This window comes from Lissotriton helveticus, chromosome 1_1, assembly GCF_964261635.1.
Source record: "Lissotriton helveticus chromosome 1_1, aLisHel1.1, whole genome shotgun sequence".
In the NCBI taxonomy this organism is placed as follows: Eukaryota; Metazoa; Chordata; class Amphibia; order Caudata; family Salamandridae; genus Lissotriton; species Lissotriton helveticus.
This window is the reverse complement of record NC_136057.1, coordinates 223,222,038-223,240,713: the sequence shown is the minus strand read 5'-3', so window position 1 is coordinate 223,240,713 and position 18,676 is coordinate 223,222,038.

The following is an 18,676-nucleotide window of genomic DNA, read 5'->3' as shown; positions in this document are numbered from 1 at the left end:
ACTCAACTGGAGTACTTTCTACTGTCTAATCAGTAAGTGCTCCCTCGTTGGCTAAATGTATAGGGGCAGATTTACAATAACTGGTGCATCCCCAGGGATGCGCCAGTTATTGTGCGCCACAGCTCCGCCACCCATGGTGCGCCGCATTGTAAATGCGGCGCACCATGTGGCAAACACGGCACAGATGCGTCACGCATCTGTGCCGTAAAAGCAGCGCATTGCTGGAGCTGCTTCGCGCTTGCGACGCAGCTCTAGCAATGCTCTGGGGGGCCCTATATTCCCAATGCCTCATCAAGCCTTGCGCCTGCTTCAAGCAGGCGCAGGGTTTTGACGCAGTATTGGCCTAAAAGTGACTGAGTGAAATCTTGTAGATTTCACTCAGCCACTTTTAGGAGGCGTTCCTGCGCAGGAACGCCCTCCTCTGCGCAGGAACGCCTCCTGATGGTGCAGGGCTTTACAACGTGACGCATCTCTCAGATGCGTGACGTTGTTAATACCCAGCACCATGGCGCATCTTTTGTGCTGCCGCTGCGTCACAAAAGGTCTCGGTAGAGGGTGGCAGTGGTTAACCAGAGGGTGGCAGTGATGAACCAGAGGGGGACAGTGATGAACCAGAGGGTGGCAGGGGTGAACCAGAGGGTGACAGTGCTGAACCAGAGGGTGGCAGTGCTGAACCAGAGGGTGGCAGGGGTGAACCAGGGGGTGGCAGTGATGAACCAGATGGTGGCAGGGGTGAACCAGAGGGTGGCAGTGGTGAACCAGAGGGTGGCATGGGTGAACCAGAGGGTGGCAGTGGTGAACCAGAGAGTGGCAGTGGTGAACCAGAGGGTGGCAGTGCTGAACCAGAGGGTGACAGTGGTTAACCAGAGGGTGGCAGTGGTGAACCAGAGGTGCTGTGATGAACCAGAGGGTGGCAGTCGTTAACCAGAGTGTGGCAGTGGTGAACCAGAGAGTGACAGTGCTGTACCAGAGGGTGGCAGGGGGTGAACCAGAGGGTGCTATGATGAACCAGAGGGTGGCAGTGGTGAACCAGAGGGTGGCAGGGGTGAACCAGAGGGTGGCAGTGGTGAACCAGAGGGTGGCAGTGCTGAACGAGATGGTGACAGTGCTTAACCAGAGGGTGGCAGTGGTGAACCAGAGGTGCTATGATGAACCAGAGGGTGGCAGTCGTGAACCAGAGGGTGGCATTGGTGAACCAGAGGGTGACAGGGCTGTACCAGAGGGTGGCAGGGGTGAACCAGAGGGTGCTGTGATGAACCAGAGGGTGGCAGGGGTGAACCAGAGGGTGGCAGTGGTGAACCAGAGGGTGGCAGTGCTGAACCAAAGGGTGACAGTGGTTAACCAGAGGGTGGCAGTGGTGAACCAGAGGTGCTATGATGAACCAGAGGGTGGCTGTCGTGAACCAGAGGGTGGCAGTGGTGAACCAGAGGGTGACAGTGCTGAACCAGAGGGTGGCAGGGGTGAACCGGAGAGTGGCAGTGCTGAACCAGAGGGTGGCAGGGGTGAACCAGAGGGTGACAGTGGTGAACCAGAGGGTGGCAATGATGAACCAGAGGGTGGCAGTGGTGAACCAGAGGGTGCTGTTCCCATACACAACCGCATGGGTAACTTCGCCATGCAAGCGGCCCGCGAACACACAAAAAGCCCCGCGAACACGCAAAATACCCCGCAAACACGCAAAAAACCCCGCAAACACGCAAAAAAACAAAAATCCGCAAATTTGCACGAATTCCCGGATTTGCGGATTGCGAATTCGATTTCGCACGAATTTGCAGAACGCAAATTCACAAATTTCGCCCATACTTACTGTAAAGAAGGTGGGGGCTCCCGCACAGTTATTCTAATAATTTAATGTGTATGTTACCTATTACGTTAAAGTAATTTGATTCATGGGAATGTTGTTCAAACTTTAACGTCATCTATAAGCAGTGCTCGCTCCGAATACTACGCTATTAAAAATAAAGAAATAATTTTTTCATTTCTTAATTGAAAATAAAACTTTAAAACTAACAAACACTGGGCACGATTCACAGAATGAACTTAAAACTCAATCCTAAACTTACTACTATTTTGGTATTCACAGAATGTACTTACTACTTTTGGCATTCACAGAATGAACTTACTACTTTTGGTATTCACAGAAGTTAGGATTTTGTCTTAAGTCTGTCTTAAGTCTGTCTTAAGTTTGTCTTAAGACAAACTTAAGACAAAATCCTAACTTCTGTGATTACTAAAAGTAGTAAGTTCATTCTGTGAATACCAAAATAGTAGTAAGTTTAGGATTGAGTCTTAAGTTCATTCTGTGAATCGGGTCCTTTGTGTGGTTTTTGTTCACGAGTGAGTGAGCGGAAGGAATTGAACTACTGCACATGGCAGTCATGTTTCAGTGACTCAGATAGGCCGGGACTCGGCGGTCGTCTTCTTCTGTTCTTCTGGGTCGTAAAATCATTGGTCAGACACACTAGATAGTCGTTCAGGGGATTGGGGGATCAACTTCTGTTCGGACTGAGGTATGTGGAAAGTTGAACTGCACCTATCATCAATAATGTCCTATTTCTCTTGTCCATACTTCTTTATGTGCAGAATAGTCCCTGAAACACTAGCGGTATGGTATGTGCTCCTAGCAAATCAAACAGGCAACTGCTACCTTTTTCTTGGTGTAAATATTGACATTTTGTTGTTGGAGATTGTCAAAGCACTTACATTAAGAAGACTGGAATAAACAGCAAGGGCAACCCAGATGACTGCACTCGGTGCCTAGAGCTATTGCGGGATCAGAGTTTTGTTTAACACAGTTTGCCGACTGGACAAGCTTAGCTACCTACACAGACCCACTCATAATCGTAAATAGTAGTAGCACAGAGAGTGATGGTAGAGGCAGGATAAGAATGTAGAAAGTAGTCTAGATTAGAAGAAGATTAAAGACTATTTTGTAAAAAATAGAATTAGGAAACAGTTTGTAATGAATAGGAGCTGTAAAAGTTAGGGAAGTAGAAGTATTAATATAACAATAAAACAACTTACTGGGGCCAGCTGAAGAGGCTGCAAGGGACCGATCCTGTGACTGTCCACCTTCTTCCACCGGAGTCTCAATGGTGCTAGTCGCCTTGCCCCTGGGAGGTGCTGATGATCATGAAATAAAGAAACACAACATGGATGATTGTTTTTTTGAAATATTTGATTTCTTTGACCACAATCTAAAAGTATCTCGGGGAAACAAATTAGCAACAATTGCACTACATGTATTGAACTATCTGATCTGTTCAACTAGGAAGATACTAGTACAGTATTGCTGGATTCGCAGACAGTCTACTTGGAAAGCTATGTAAATCACTAACTAAACCAACAACAAAAAGGGTCTACTACGACTGCCAGCACTCAGCAGCACGCAACGTGACAGACACAGTCCGTCATCTTGATTGCAGAGCACTAAAAAATGTCCTACTACTAATAACAAGTCATAATATACTCAACCTATCAATCCATCACTATCTCTTCTTCTTAGTGGCAGCAGGAGTACAAAGGAAGGACTAGACTTGAGTCTCTAGTCTCTCTAGCATAACACAGTTCTGTAAAGTACTACACTCATAAATATTCTCAGGCGAAATGAGCACAAAGTTGCAAACAAGTAAGCATAGTAGCAACGCCACTGAGGAGGCGAGCACCTGCAATCGCGGAAGCTATTTAAACATTATTTTATCTGCAATGTAATCGCATCTGCAGCATTCTTGCACTTCGGGAAAAACATATATTAGCAATATAACACAAAGCGGAAGAATACAAAGTAATTATTAAATAGCTACTCACCAAGGCCAGGGATCTCCACACCTAGCAGGTGGAGCAGGTCCTGCTCCTGGTCGAGGATGTCGGCCCACCGGTGCATCGCTTGGTCGTAGGTGCGCCGAACCACGACTCCCTCCGCATGGGCTGCAAGCGGTCCGCGAATACGAAAAAAACCCTGTGAACACGCAAAAAAAATCCACAAATTCGCATGAATTCGCTGATTATGCGGATCACAAATTCGCAAATTTCGCCCATACTTTAGTGGAACTCCCCTGAACTCTAGCGCATTAAACTTCAGCAGTGCCTGTACCTAGAGCTTACAACTCATTAGATGTTGTCAGGGCGCAATTGTTCCATTCTTGTGTGTTTTTTAAAATACAGATCATTGGGCCCGATTCACAGAATGAACTTAAGACTATTTTGGTATTCACAGAATGCACTTACTATTTTTGGCATTCACAGAATGAACTTACTACTTTTGGTATTCACAGAAGTTAGGATTTTGTCTTAAGTTTGTCTGGCGGCAAAGTCAAATAATTAACTTCAAATTGTAATTGCAATCAACTGTGGCATGCGGAGAATCCCTGCGGAGCACATTTTAACTCATTGATATCTAACAAATGTCACTTTTAATTTGAAGTATGTCTGTTTACTTGTACCAGCTCAAATTGCTCGTTTCCGTCTAAACAAGTATATTTAGCAAGTTTCCGCTCCGGGCTGGAATCAATCAGCTCCCAGATGAGCTTTTGTCTCTAAATGAAGGTAAGTACAGGGAAAAGTTGGGCTATGTGGAGGAGGAAGAGAGGCCAGTCCTAGTGATATGCGACTGAGCATCCGTAAGGCCCAAACAGAGTTAACCTGGTTTCTGTCAGAGAAACGAGACTCACCTGGTAGCTTGGGTCAAGCCCAAGGCTTTCCTTAGAGAAAGTGAGACTGTTGAGTGTACTACCGCTAGAAAACACCAACAGAGTTAAGACATCAAGCAATTAAGTTTGTAATCACAAACGCAGCCCCGCGGTCGCAAAAGTTAAACAGGCTAACAGGTGGGAGGTGTGGGAGGAGTGGGAGAGAACACACAGCAATTCCCCTGCGGGAGCGAGCATATGTGCACGCATTGCCATTGAAAGCAATGCAATGTGTGCACGTTTTTGGCTGAAAAGCCTAAGCGATTCCTATTGGTCTTTTCCTAAGCAGCGCATGCGCGCTGCGTAGGCGAGGCCTAAAAATGTATTAGTATTTGAATTCAATGTCATCTCGCTATACCCTGTTGCATATTTTTTTACCAGGGATGCCATTCAATTTATTTTCTGCAAAGCTCTCTACTTATTACTATGCACTAATTTGGTAACACACAGTTAACTAGGAGTTAGAGTAGCCATCTTTGTGAGACCTGCGTCTAACTTTCCCATCCAATGTGACTGTGTAATCCACTCAATACAGTTTCAAATTAGATAGTCGTGTTTCATTTGGATAATTATCTTTTAATTCATGTTACTGATATGAACACAATGTCTCTTCAGCAATGACAAAGATCAATAGTCTTGTGATGTTTGTTTTCTATGATGTCACTTCCTGTGATGTCACATGCAAATTAGAGGGGCCTCACATCTTCCCTTTCGCCCAGGCCCTACAAGTCCGAGGACGGGCCCTGAGGCTATGTAGTAAACATTGATGCCGCTCATTTGCAACACACAGTACATGTCATACAGGAATCATTAAGTCAAACATATCACACACCAATGAACCAATGAGCCTGCCAACACATCATGCAGCACGTAGTCTTGACTCATGTCTCTCTGCACTGTCACAGGTGACCAAGGATATGTACTCTGAGCTTTGATGATGACACCCCCCGAGCCCCGAACATGCAGGCCCAGAGGCAGTACAATTTGTCCTAAAAACGCACCAGGGGCATCGTGGAGTGCACATTTGGTGTGTTGAGGTCGCGTTTCAGGTGCCTGGATTTCACAGGTGGAAGGTTCCTGTACATTCCAGATCTCGTGTGTAAGATGATAGTTGCATGTTGTGTGATGCACAACTTTTGTGTCCGCAGCAAAACCCCATGGATAGGAGTTCCAGATGCACCGGACGATGATGATGAAGATGAAGCAGGTGGACCAAACTCCACTGCAGCCGGAGAGGAATAGCCCATAGGGACGACTTCATTGACAATTTCTTCTCTGCTTGATGTCACATTGTGAGTGTCCTTAGCATTATTGGGACAGTACGATGACTGACCACAGGCACAGCATGTGCAAATAAATGCATTCCATTACACATTATCACAATTATCACATTATCAACAAGCATGTCACTCAAAAGTACAGGCACTTCACTCAGACAAGTGTTGGTGCGACATGTGCTGTCAATTTGGAAATTTGTTGATGGATGGTGGGTGTGTCACCTCTGTGCAGTGAGGCTGTTTAGGGTGTCACGTATTCGAACTGCCAGTTCTGTGTGTCACAGTTGTTACGGTATCCCACTATTCGGCGTTTCACGTGTCCCAATTAATTCCACTTTTGCTGTCATTTGTGGCCTACAAGTGACAACAGGGCTTCTTTTGGGCTCTGATATGTACCACCATGATGCAGGGATGCACCATGTGACTCAAGTCCTGTACGTAAGAGGGAGTCATTGCCCCTACATTGGTCCATGCTTTTATTAGTGTTTGATGATGGACATGGCACGTCGGTGTGCAGTGGGTGATGTTTGTCCCTCTGCAATGTGAAGAGGAGATGCGTTTTCACAGTGTGTTCCATGTCTGTTTCCGCATTGGTGCAGGTTACATACTGAATGCATGTACATTGTGGCTGGTTGTGAGAAAATGCCTATCTGATTTGGACACTGGTCATTTGTTCTGCGTCACAGCTGTGGGGTTTTGCTCATACGTTGTCATCTCACCATTTATTTAATCTGCTTTTATGGTGCATTTTCCCACCAGACGTGTGGGATTTACAGGCCTGTCGCGGGTTTTGGCTGCTTTTTGTATTGAGATTGGCCTCATCGCAAGTTTTTTTGCGTTCGCGTTTGGCCTTTTTGCGGTGTGGCGTTGATTTTACTGCGGTCATTTGGCGCGTTATCTGGAGACTATCGCATGGTAGCGCTGTGTTGTGAATAATTAATTAACATGGTGTAATTTTCCCGCAATGGACTGTGATGTTGAAGGTTGCGTTAAGTTACTTTTGCAATGGTTATCACACGTTCCTGAGAATATGCCCCACAGTGATTACATATAACTTAGTTAAAGCAAGATGCTCGGAGAAGACAGCAAAAATGACAATTTTTTATGTAATTCAGCAAATTTATAAGCACATATGAACTGCAAGTTGCTGTTACAAGAACAGATGTATTCATATCATGAATCACATCTTCAACTGGTTATTCTGAAGACATAAGTGCAAAGTGACCTCTGTTTGAGAGAACCACAAACAAAATCATGAATATGCAGTATAGAAAAACTCAAAGATACGTTGGTATACAAGCAATGGAATATTTGCTAATCCATTAGAACAGGCCCATAGTTGCCTGTGTACATATGAATTGTGAAATAGCAAGCAGTTTGTTTGTACTAAGTGCCGAGAATGTTTTGACCCTTTGCAGAATACAAGGATCTCTTCACAACTTGGTATTGTGATTATCTGGCATGGCAGTAATTTCTGAATTCAATTTGAACCACTGTGACCTTGTTTATGTAGACTTTGTAGATTGTCCCAAGCATTTGTGCTTCCTGCGATTGTCCTCTGTGACATGACTGTGAATGGTTTTATAGCTGGAATTTGTGTACTCCTCCAAGACAGAGACACAAAGGGCACTAGATTTGTACAGGATGGTTTAGGGAGGAGCTGCGGCCTACCCTTCTTACACTTCGAAGTTTACCCCAGCCTTGTGTCATCACAACTTGGAGCCTTAACAAGGGAAGGGAAGAACTTTCGGAAACAAGATGTGGGGAAATACAGGATGTCCTCCCATATAAAAATACTGGAATCAGGACTCAATAGTGGACCCCCAGAACCACTCTTCAGTAGACTCCTGAACGTGTGCAATATTCAGAAGAAGGGCTGCTCTGCTTTTTTTTTTTTAAACACATTTTTTTTCTTTAAACGGCCAAAGTGCTTTGGTAGGTTTTGTGATACAAGAAAGAAAAACAAACTTCATGCAGCAAATTGACATTTGGGGTAATGATGTTGTGTGTGTGGGAACATAGGGTTTAATCGTTTTGGCGTGAGGTAAGATCTGTGAAGTAGCAGGGTCTGTATAAATTAAAATGTTGTGTTTCTGGATACTTTCTTATGGTATTCTATTATTACCGCCCATTTTTTTGCTGACAGGTCCTGCCCGATATCATTTGCCCAAGTGTTTCATAGTGCTGTGAGTTCCATTGCAGCATGCACACATATTCCCAGATAAAGCCACCTGATAGGATGTCTTCCTCTGCCCATGTAGTATAAAGCATTGACTCATTAGTAGGGGTTTCCTGTCGTTGAGGGGCCCATTGAGGGGCCTATTGTGTTAAAGTGATCGGGCACCCCGGTTTCCCTCACAAAGTTGTGGTGGTCCATATGTAAGGCCGTACTAGATAGCCACAGGGAAAGTAGAGAGGGAAGTTTAGTCAGAACAGAACTTAAACTGTGCGAGACCCACGGCCTTAGGCCGTACTAGAGTGGTCCATATGTATCCCGTTATTGAATAAATCTTTCACCAAACTGATACCCTCTTCAAGCCAGGTTGTGATTCTTTGCTTTGTTATTCTTTTGGTAGCCAATGGAATCCCCAAAAGCGGAATGTTTCTGGTATATGGAGGGTGCAGGAAAGTGTATTGTAGCGTTGATTTCCAGCACTGTATTGCTGTGTGTAGTAGTGGCTGTAGCTTTTGGTAAGTTTTGCTACAAGGAAGTAACAGAGTGTGTAAAGTACCCTGATCTATATCTTGTGTAGTATATCCTATTTCGTGTAAGTTACGGCCAGCAGCCCAATAAGATAACCACTCCAGTTGGCACGCATAGTAGTATGCTTTAAGGTCAGGGCCTCCCAGGCCTCTTCTGTCAGTTCAGAGTTGTAGCTTTTTAAGGATTATTCTGCGTCTCCCTGTCCCTCATATAAGATCTGTGAGCATGGTATTCAAGAGTTTAAAGGTAGTATGTGGTATTAAAATTGGCGAATTGGCAAATTAATACAGCAGATGTGTGAGAACTAACATTTTGGATATGGCTGCCCGGCCTATAACCGAGAGCGTTAGTGCAATCCAGAAGGCGATACTCAAGCGGATGGATCTGATCGCTTTATTAAGATTCCCCTCTAGTAGATCTGTGTGTGCCCAGTATACTGGTATACCCAAGTACTTGAACGTGTGTTGCTCTACTGTGAGTGTATAGGACCCAAACGTGATTTCCATAGAGTGGGCAACTTCCCGAAAGAAAAAGGCATGTGACTTTATTGCATTGATAACCAGGCCCGATATCTGCTCAAATCTCTAAAAGATATCAGGGATAGAATGCAGGGTATCCCGGCAATCCCATGCATAGAGTATGATATCATTCGCTTATGCTGAGAATAAGTGCGTTGTAGCACCGATCTGTAGACCTTGTCGATGTGCCTCTGTACGTAGTTTAAGTGCTAACAGTTCTAGTGCAAGGATGAATAAGAGTGTTGACAGCGGGCACCCCTGGGGTGTCCCCCTATATATCGAGTATTCAGCTCAGATGTGTCCCTCCATACGGGCTCGAGCAGTAGGGGTTTCGTCTAGTAAACTTAGCCATTTGAGGTATTCTGCGGGCAAACCAAACTTCCCTAGTGCCTTAAACATGTAGTCTCATTTTAGCGTGTCAAACGCTTGTCACAGGTGCAATGCTATACATCCTGCATATTCATGGTGTTCTGGGGCGGTCGACATTAAATGATGTAGTCATCTGATATTTAATGATGTGGTACAGGCTGGATGGAAACTATTTTGGTCTGTATGTATAAGCTTTTTTAAATTTGGGAGAAGCCTATTTGCTAGTACCTTGCTGAGTATTTTAAACTCTATCGCTAGTAAAGACAGTGGGCGGTATCCTGACATATCTGTGGGATCTCGGCCTGGTTTTAGGAGTGAGAACACCAGCGCCTGCACTGTGGAAAGGGGTAAGCTAGCCAACTCTAGCGCTTTATTATATAGGTTTTCCAGTTGAGGGACGAGGGCTTCCTCGTATGTGTCATAAAATTCGGCCGGGAGCCCGGCCAACCCAGGGGTTTTGTTGCGCGTGAGTCCTTTTATTGCGATTTTTATTTCAAAGTTAGTAATAGGGCCTATTAGCTCTATAAATGCCTCTGGAGTCAATTGTGGATATGGTAGGGCAGACAGGAATTTGTCAACGTTAGTACTTTCTGCTATATCGTGTTTGATATATAATGCAGCCTAGTAGCGTCTAAAGGCATCTTTTATGTTGTGTTGGGTGGTAATTGTAACGCCCATGGGGGTGATGACTTCTTTAATGATGGTGATGGGGGGTCATCCAGCAGTAATTTGGCCTAGACAACATCTTCCCCATCATTAAAGGACAAGTGGACAATACCCAAGCTGCCTCTCCTATCCACCCCCACCACCTTTATACCTTGTGCTCCCGCTCTAACCCCCTTCGGCTTCTCCCCTAATCCATTCTCCTGACCATCAAGGGCTTCAGATTCATCTACCTCTTCTACCCCTACTACCCTGACGTCTACCCCCACTAATACACTTAGCAGCACCTCACAGAAACATCTCAGGTTTCCCCTACCCATCATGGCAGAGACTACATCCGCACCACACCTAGCAACTGAAACCACTCAAGACTTGACCATAGCTCCTCATCCCTCCTTCACCACCTCCTCCCTCATCTTCTCTCCCCCTATTCTTACCATACCTCACAATACCACACTCAACATTGATTCCTCCCACCTCAAACTATCCCCCCCTAACAGGACCAAATCTACATACACCCCCTCCTTTCATTAACACGCCCAATTCGAACTCCGCCCAGACCAATGAATCCACATACAGCATAACCCACTCTACCTCTGCACCCACATTAGCATTTGAACCCACCACGGAAACCACCATAGCCTCCCACCCCTCTAACAGTACCCTCTCTCTTCGTCTACTCACGTCCCCTACCTCTTCCCCTACTCGCGTCAACACAACTATCAAGAACTCTACTAACACTAACCAATCACCCACAGCTCAGTCGCTTACACTCAGCGTGTCACCCCTTGATTCTTCAGACACCAGTCCACCCTCTGAACACCAACTTCTCCCAACCACATCTCACTCACCCACACACTAACACTCCAAACTCACTACTCAGCCACCAACATCAACATCCCTCCCACACACACATTCACCTACACATACCGACTCACGTACACCGGCACAAGCCCATACACCCAACCAGTCTACACCCCAGACACACACACTTCTCTCACCACCTCCCACCCCTATCATAACCACACCTGACACTAGATTAGATGAGATCATGTCCATGCTTCACATAATCAAAGAGGATCTCCACACTTTAAAAGTGATGCTATCGAGTCATCCATGGCTCCCCAGATCATTCAGAACCTGTTTACCTAGCAAATCCCCTACTCATCTTCCCAGCACCCCCAAACACAATGCTCCCAGTTGGAAATCAATACCCTCCCGTAATCTATCCTCCTGTCCAATGCGTACCATCAACTCTTTTTCGGAGACGATCGACGCACTCTCCTGCTCTCCTATGAACCCTTCTGTACGACCCCCGTTTCACTCACACACATGCCTATCCCTTCTATCCTTGCCAACCCTCACAGGCCCTCTACTCACAAAAACAGAGGAATCACAGACTATAATCTCTGTAAAGTCCCAATCAACACACCCTTTCCCTCGCCACACCCCGACGTAAATGTACACTCCTGAATTGCAGATCCGCCTCTAAACAACCCACTAACATAGCCGATCCCATTATCTCTACTGATCTGCTCTACTGATCTGGACCTGATATTTCTCACCGAAACATGGCTTACAGAATCCTCCTCGCCTCTCATCGACATCCTAGTACCCCGTAACTATGACATCATTAGGCTTGACAGGACTGGTAAGATTGGAGGAGGTATTGCATGCATACACCGGAGCAACATCACCGTAAACAGAGCTATATCCGCGACACTCCCTTCATGTGAATACATAAGCCTCAACATCAGCAGTAATGGCAAACCTGTCTGCTCGCTACACATCATCTATCACCCACCTGGTGACAACCTCCTCTTCACTGAACTCCTCGTGGACATGATCATAACTCACACTGGTCGAAAAAACACCCAAATTTTCCTGGGCGACCTTAACCTCCACTGGAACGATCCCAAAGACACAGGGCCCGATTCACAGAACTAACTTAAGACAAAATCCTAAACTTACACCTTTTGGTATTCACAGAAGTTAGGATTTTGTCTTAAGTTTGTCTTAAGACAGACTTAAGACAGACTTAAGTTAGGATTTTGTCTTAAGTCTGTCTTAAGTCTGTCTTAAGACAAACTTAAGACAAAATCCTAACTTCTGTGAATACCAAAAGTAGTAAGTTTAGGATTTTGTCTTAAGTTAGTTCTGTGAATCGGGCCCACAGGGCCCGATTCACAGAATGAACTTAAGACTCAATCCTAAACTTACTACTATTTTGGTATTCACAGAATGCACTTACTAATTTTGGCATTCACAGAATGAACTCACTACTTTTGGTATTCACAGAAGTTAGGATTTTGTCTTAACCTCTTGCATGCTCATGACAAGGTGAGCTCGTCATGAGGCACACTGGAGCTGTGCTCATGACAAGGTGAGCTTGTCATGTATAATGGGATTCAATAAATGTCAGCACAGGAGGGGAAAAGCCTTAGCAGCCAACTGGTTAAGTCTGTCTTAAGTCTGTCTTAAGTTTGTCTTAAGACAAACTTAAGATAAAACCCTAACTTCTGTGAATACCAAAAGTAGTAAGTTCATTCTGTGAATGCCAAAAGTAGTAAGTGCATTCTGTGAATACCAAAATAGTAGTAAGTTTAGGATTGAATCTTAAGTTCATTCTGTGAATCGGGCCCACAGTGTTCAACAGTCTCAAGAGCTTCCTTAACGCCTTAGACCTCAACCAAATTTGCAACAGCCCTACACACAATAAAGGCCCTACTCTGGACTTAATAATCTCTAAGAGCGACTCCACTCACTTGGAGACGATCCTCCCCTGTGATTGGTCAGACCATCACATCATCACCTTCTTCATCAAGGAAACAGTCAAACTTAATGTGGCCCAATCCACAAAACCTAAAGTGTGGAAAAGAGACTGAAAAAATCTCAACCCAAACAAATTACCTACTTCTAGCAGAATCTACTTCTACCCCCCACTGGGTCCTCCAATGTACATGATCTCACCAACCACTATCTCAACTCTATGACCTCGATTATTAACTAATTTGCTCCCCTGCAACTAAAGAGAGTCTCCACTAAAGACTCTAAACCCTGGTTCAATGATCTTCTTAACGAGGACAGACGCTCTCCTAGAACTGCTGAACGCAACTGAGATCGGTACCATCCCCCAAACTCCTCATGACTCTAAAAAGAAAGATAAATGCCTAATACCGAAAGGTCAAGCACACCAAAGCAGTCTTCTTCAGTCAACAACTTGACCAGGCAAGAAACCATCCAAAAAACAGTTTGAATTAATCAAAACTCAATCTAAGGACCAACCTCAATGCCCACAAGATCTAACACAACCTCAACCCACATGTGAAGACTTTTCTAACTACTTTAATACAAAGTCTGAGAACATCAAGAAAGATCTCATCAATGATCTAAACTCTCACTCTTGCCCGCTCACCAAAACTTCTCTACCCACAATTTCAACACAACAAATCCCGTCTAAGTTTGCTTCAAAAACGACGCGGCATGGTCATACTTTCACACCTATTCTGAAGAAGCTATAGGCAAATTTCTCAATGCCCTGCTGCCTTCCAATCACCTCAGTGACCCACTCCCCACAAACGCGGTTAAAGATCTTACCCCTTTGCTACTACCTCTCTGGACAAAAATCATAAACAGTTCACTTCTACAAGGTTGCATCTCTGACTCAGTAAAAGTGGGGCAGGTATCTCCCATCCTTAACCCCTTCCACACTCATGACGAGCTGGGCTTGTCATGAAGTAGCCTCCTCGCACGCTCATGACGAGCCCAGCTCGTCATGAATAAAGGGATTTACAAATTCTCAGCACAGGAGGGGAATATGCTGAGCATCCATGGGGTTAAGAAACCCACAGCTGACCCCACGGACCTAAACAACTATTGCCTTATCTCCAATATTCCCACCCTGGCCAAACTTCTGGAAAAATGTGTTCACCATCAACTGACAAATTATATTGATCACTTCAACCTTCTCAACAAACACCAATCCGGCTGCCGTGCAAACCACATCACGGAATCAGCCATGACACACATCATTGATGATGCACTACAAATACTGGATCAAAACGAAGCATGCCTTGTGATCCTACTAGACCTCTCCTCAGCATTCAATACTGTCAAACACGAGAACTTGATTGATCTGTTAAAGCACAGAATGGGTCTATCAGGAACAGGGCTCAACTGGTTCACCTCTTTCCTGCAAAACCGGACTCAAAAATTCAAAGTCAACAATACCCTGTCCAAACCCGTTCCAGTTACGGTAGGAGTTCCACATGGTTCCTCGCTATCCTCTACACTCTTTAACTTATTCATGGAACCGCTCACCGATCTGCTACAAGCGTCCAATGTGCAATTTCACATGTACGCTGGCGATACCCAACTGAACCTCAAGATCAACACCCTTGACAACATTAATTTGCTTAACACCACTCTTAAGTCCACCCAAACATGACTGACAGAAAATCACCTCAAATTGAATGCTTTGAAAACCGAATTCCTCCTAATTGCCCCACCCACCAAAGTCCTGTTAATGCACAATTGGATCAAACACCTTTAAGCACTCAACATTCAACCAACCAGTGGGGATTCCGCGAAATCATTGGGTATAACTCTGGACTGCAAGCTCAACATGCAGAAACACATTAATAACGCAACAAAGGGAGCAAACTTTCAGATTAATACACTAAGGAAGTTGAAACCCTTCCCACCTCCCAATGACATCAAGATGGCGGGTTAAGCTCTAGTTCTACCGCGTCTGGACTATGGAAGTGTCTCACTTTGCGGTCTCCCCAAAGCCACTACAGCTCCTCCAAGAACCGCTATCAACACGGCAGTGAGACTCATCACTTTCTCGAAAAGAAGCTCCAACATCTCCCCTGACCTAAAATCTCTAAACTAGTTGCCATTTGAAGCCAGAATTCACCTGCAAATCGCTTGCATGACACACAAGGCCTTACATCACAATGCTCCTAGCTATCTCACACAAAAACTCACAATATCTGATGGGAATAGATCCACAAGAAGTGCGAAAAACCTCCTTTTGAAGCCACAAAAATTCAACAAGAAAAAAACGTACAAACGATCCTTCCCAGGAATGGCACCCAGGATATGGAATGCCCTTCCACCGGAAACAAGACTGAACCCCTCCACCTCATCCTTCAAGTTGGAAGTAAAAGGAATCCTTATAGCAAAATTCACCTAAACATATTCCCAGATTTCCATTACCTTGCTTCGTCAGCCAGCCCTTGCTCTGCACCTTACTGCTTTGTTTGTATACTCAACAATTTGCTATATATTTATATAAGGACTTTCTTATCCTTTTTTTTACTACTGTGACTCACCAGGCCGTTCCTGTTCTGCATCATGTTGTTTTACTTAATGCTTTGCATTATGGTCTTGCATATCTGTTAATGTATGATATAACTAAACTCACCTACTGTAAAGCGCTCTGATAACCGCAAAATTTCTTGCAATGGGGTTTGTTTGGCAGTGTCATGCGTGGCTTCACGTTCCAATATATTCATTTTGTTCTCTGTGTCTATGAGGTTTTTGTGCATCTCTTGCCTGGCACCCACTATCGCACTAATTGCCTTGCCCCATATAACTGCCTTAAAGGCATCCCATTCGATCAAGATGCTGGAAGCGGTCTTGCTATTCTCCAAGACGTTTTGTGTGCTTGTATCAGGGATTGTGGTGCAGAATACCGCATCTTCTAGCGTTTGCTGCCTCATTCTCCAGGTGGGTACTGGGGTAGGGACTCTACCCCATTCACAGGTATTTCCAATGGGTTATGTTCTGAGAATATCTTGGCCAAATAAGTGGTGTGTGTCACTTGCATTGCCATTGTTCTAGAGCAGTAGATTCTATGGATTATTGTGTGTAGTAGGTGTACCGGGGAATAGTAGGAGTATTCTCTGTGCGTTGGTTGACGCATTCTCCATATGTCGCACAGGGCCCAACCGTCTGTCCACTTGCAAAGAGCTTTTGAGTGTTTAGTCACTCTGGTACCGTGCAATGGGGAGAGAGAGGGATCTAATGGTTAATCCATTACCGCATAGCAGTCCCTCTCCTATGATCCATGGATGCATCTCCTAACCCACCAGTACCAGATTAAGGTTAGACAAGAATTGATCCTGGTCAAAGTTTGGGTCATGGATATTGCCAAGGACAATATGTTGACCATCTAACATCCCTTGTATAATAATGTATCTACCCTGTTTGTCCACTCTTTGTTCTAATGCCGTGAAGGGTACCTCATGTCTAATCCACACTGTGACTCCTCTTGCAAACCCGGAGTAATTGGTGATGAATATCTGACCTCTCCATTTCTTTCAGGGTTTCACCGCTTCCTGATCTGTGATGTGAGAATTCTGCAGATATACTATCTGTGCCTTGCGTCTAAGTAACTGCGCATGCACCCTCTTTTTTGTATGGATCCTAGGCCTTGAACAGTCCATGTTATTAAGTTATGTTATTAAGTTAGATGTATTAGGCGTAGGCATCACAATGAAGGGATGAGCCCCAGTTGTGGCTGTGGTGAATGTGACCCACTGATTCTATCAAGTCCAGCAGTTAGTCCAGGACCAACACCCTCCTAGTAACACCTAATACTAGACCCGGTTGAGGAACTTGTGCCGACCAAACAACCCAATATAACCTGTAAAACTTTGTTATGTGCATAAAGTGTGTTCGCAAAATAAGGGGTCATCGCCAGCACCGCTCATGCTGACACTAATGCATGCGTTTGAGCTCTAAGGGAGCCTGGGGCTAAACGATAATACAGAGTTACGCCATTTTAAGTTACAAAGAAAAGTATATGTGAACTACTTTGAGTTCTTGCATCAGAGCCAGCTGTGTCTATTCTTTCTGAATCGAATAAACCATCTGCTGTCAGTGGCATCATTGTAGAGAACAGGGCCCTGCTGCCCTCAGAGCCTGATTTGTTCGTGTTGTCGTCTGATGAGGCTGTATCCACAGTGTGTGTACTGTCTCTAAAGGTGGAGGTGTCTCGAGTGCCTGTTTCTTGTTCTGGTTCACTTGTGGTGGCGTAGGTTTTGGCAGCTGCTTCCTACTGTTCGTCTTCCTGACGCGGCAGTGGCCTGTATCCTCAAAGCGTCTTGAACTACTAAATGAGCTTTGGGAGGTAGCTTCCGTTAATTTAGACTGTTCCTTCACCTCTAACCGTTCCTCCACATCCTCTGGACTCACGAAAAAATAATTGTTTTGCTCATACATTATTTTCAATCGTGCCGGGAATAACAGTGCATATTTCAGCTGCCTTGAAATTTCTTCTTGACATCCATGAAAGAAGATCCTTGTTGTTGCACTAGAAGCGTATAGCCCAGGTACAAAGATAATCAACAGTTCTCACATCTGAGCTGAGTAAGGTCTCTTGCTTTCAGGAGTAAAGTGTCCCGATCACTGTCGTTCAACATCCTGACTATGAGAGGCTGAGGAGGGGCGCCTGGTTTTGGCCAGCCAGTAGGTATCATGTGCACCGTTTCCATGCAGAATTTATCAGAGATTCCCTCTGGAGTAATGTCTTCAAACCATTGCTCCATGTGTCGAGCCACATCAGGTCCCTCGCTTCTATCTGGCAGGCCTATGACGCGAAAATTGTTCCGTGTCGCTCTCCCTTCTGCATCTTCAACACATTCTAGGAGGCTAGTAACTTGTTTTTGCAATTGCTGCAGCTGTGTTGTGTGCTTTTTATGCTGTGGGGTCATCTCCTCCAGAGTATTAGTTTTCACCTTATCTGCCAGCTTCGCGTGATCTGCCTTGAGCAATGTGAGACCAATTGTGAGTGCACTGACTTGTTGCTCTATGGCCTTATTGGATTTCCTGACTTCTTGTAGGATTAAATCCAGTTTATCTATTGGGTCTTACTCATTAGTAGGTGGCACGCAATTGAGCAACAGCAAAGTAGTGGTATGTTCCAGATCTTCCAGGGTTTGGGCGGTGTTTGAAGCAGCTTCTTGTAGCTTCCCCCTTTGGCGCCATATATCAATGTTCGACGAGGTATTCACTAAAACTAAGGCTGCGTTGATTTTTAGTAGTAGGGTGTGCACGCTGTAGTCGATTTGGTGCAAGACAATGTTCCAGAACATTGTAACTGTATGACTCTCGTCAGTGTAGTAGGGTCGCCACACATCCACACAATGTTCCACTGCTTAGCTCCCTCCTGGTATCATCTCGATGTGGGGACTTATGTCAGATACCAAACAAACATTTCTGTTGGCTTGTCGCTCACCAGGGCGCCGTCATGTTATGCACCAAGTCACAGGCCCGAACAGCTGCTTTTTGTGTCACCACCACGAGGCGCTCATTCGTTAGTGGCAGTGTGTACTCTGCTTTGGTGTACCAATTGCTGGAGTTTGATTGCTTTTGATAGTGGGGGTGCGAATGGTCTTTGCAGGCAACAACTTCTTAGTTGTCAGTAGTTGGGGTAGTGATCACAAGTTC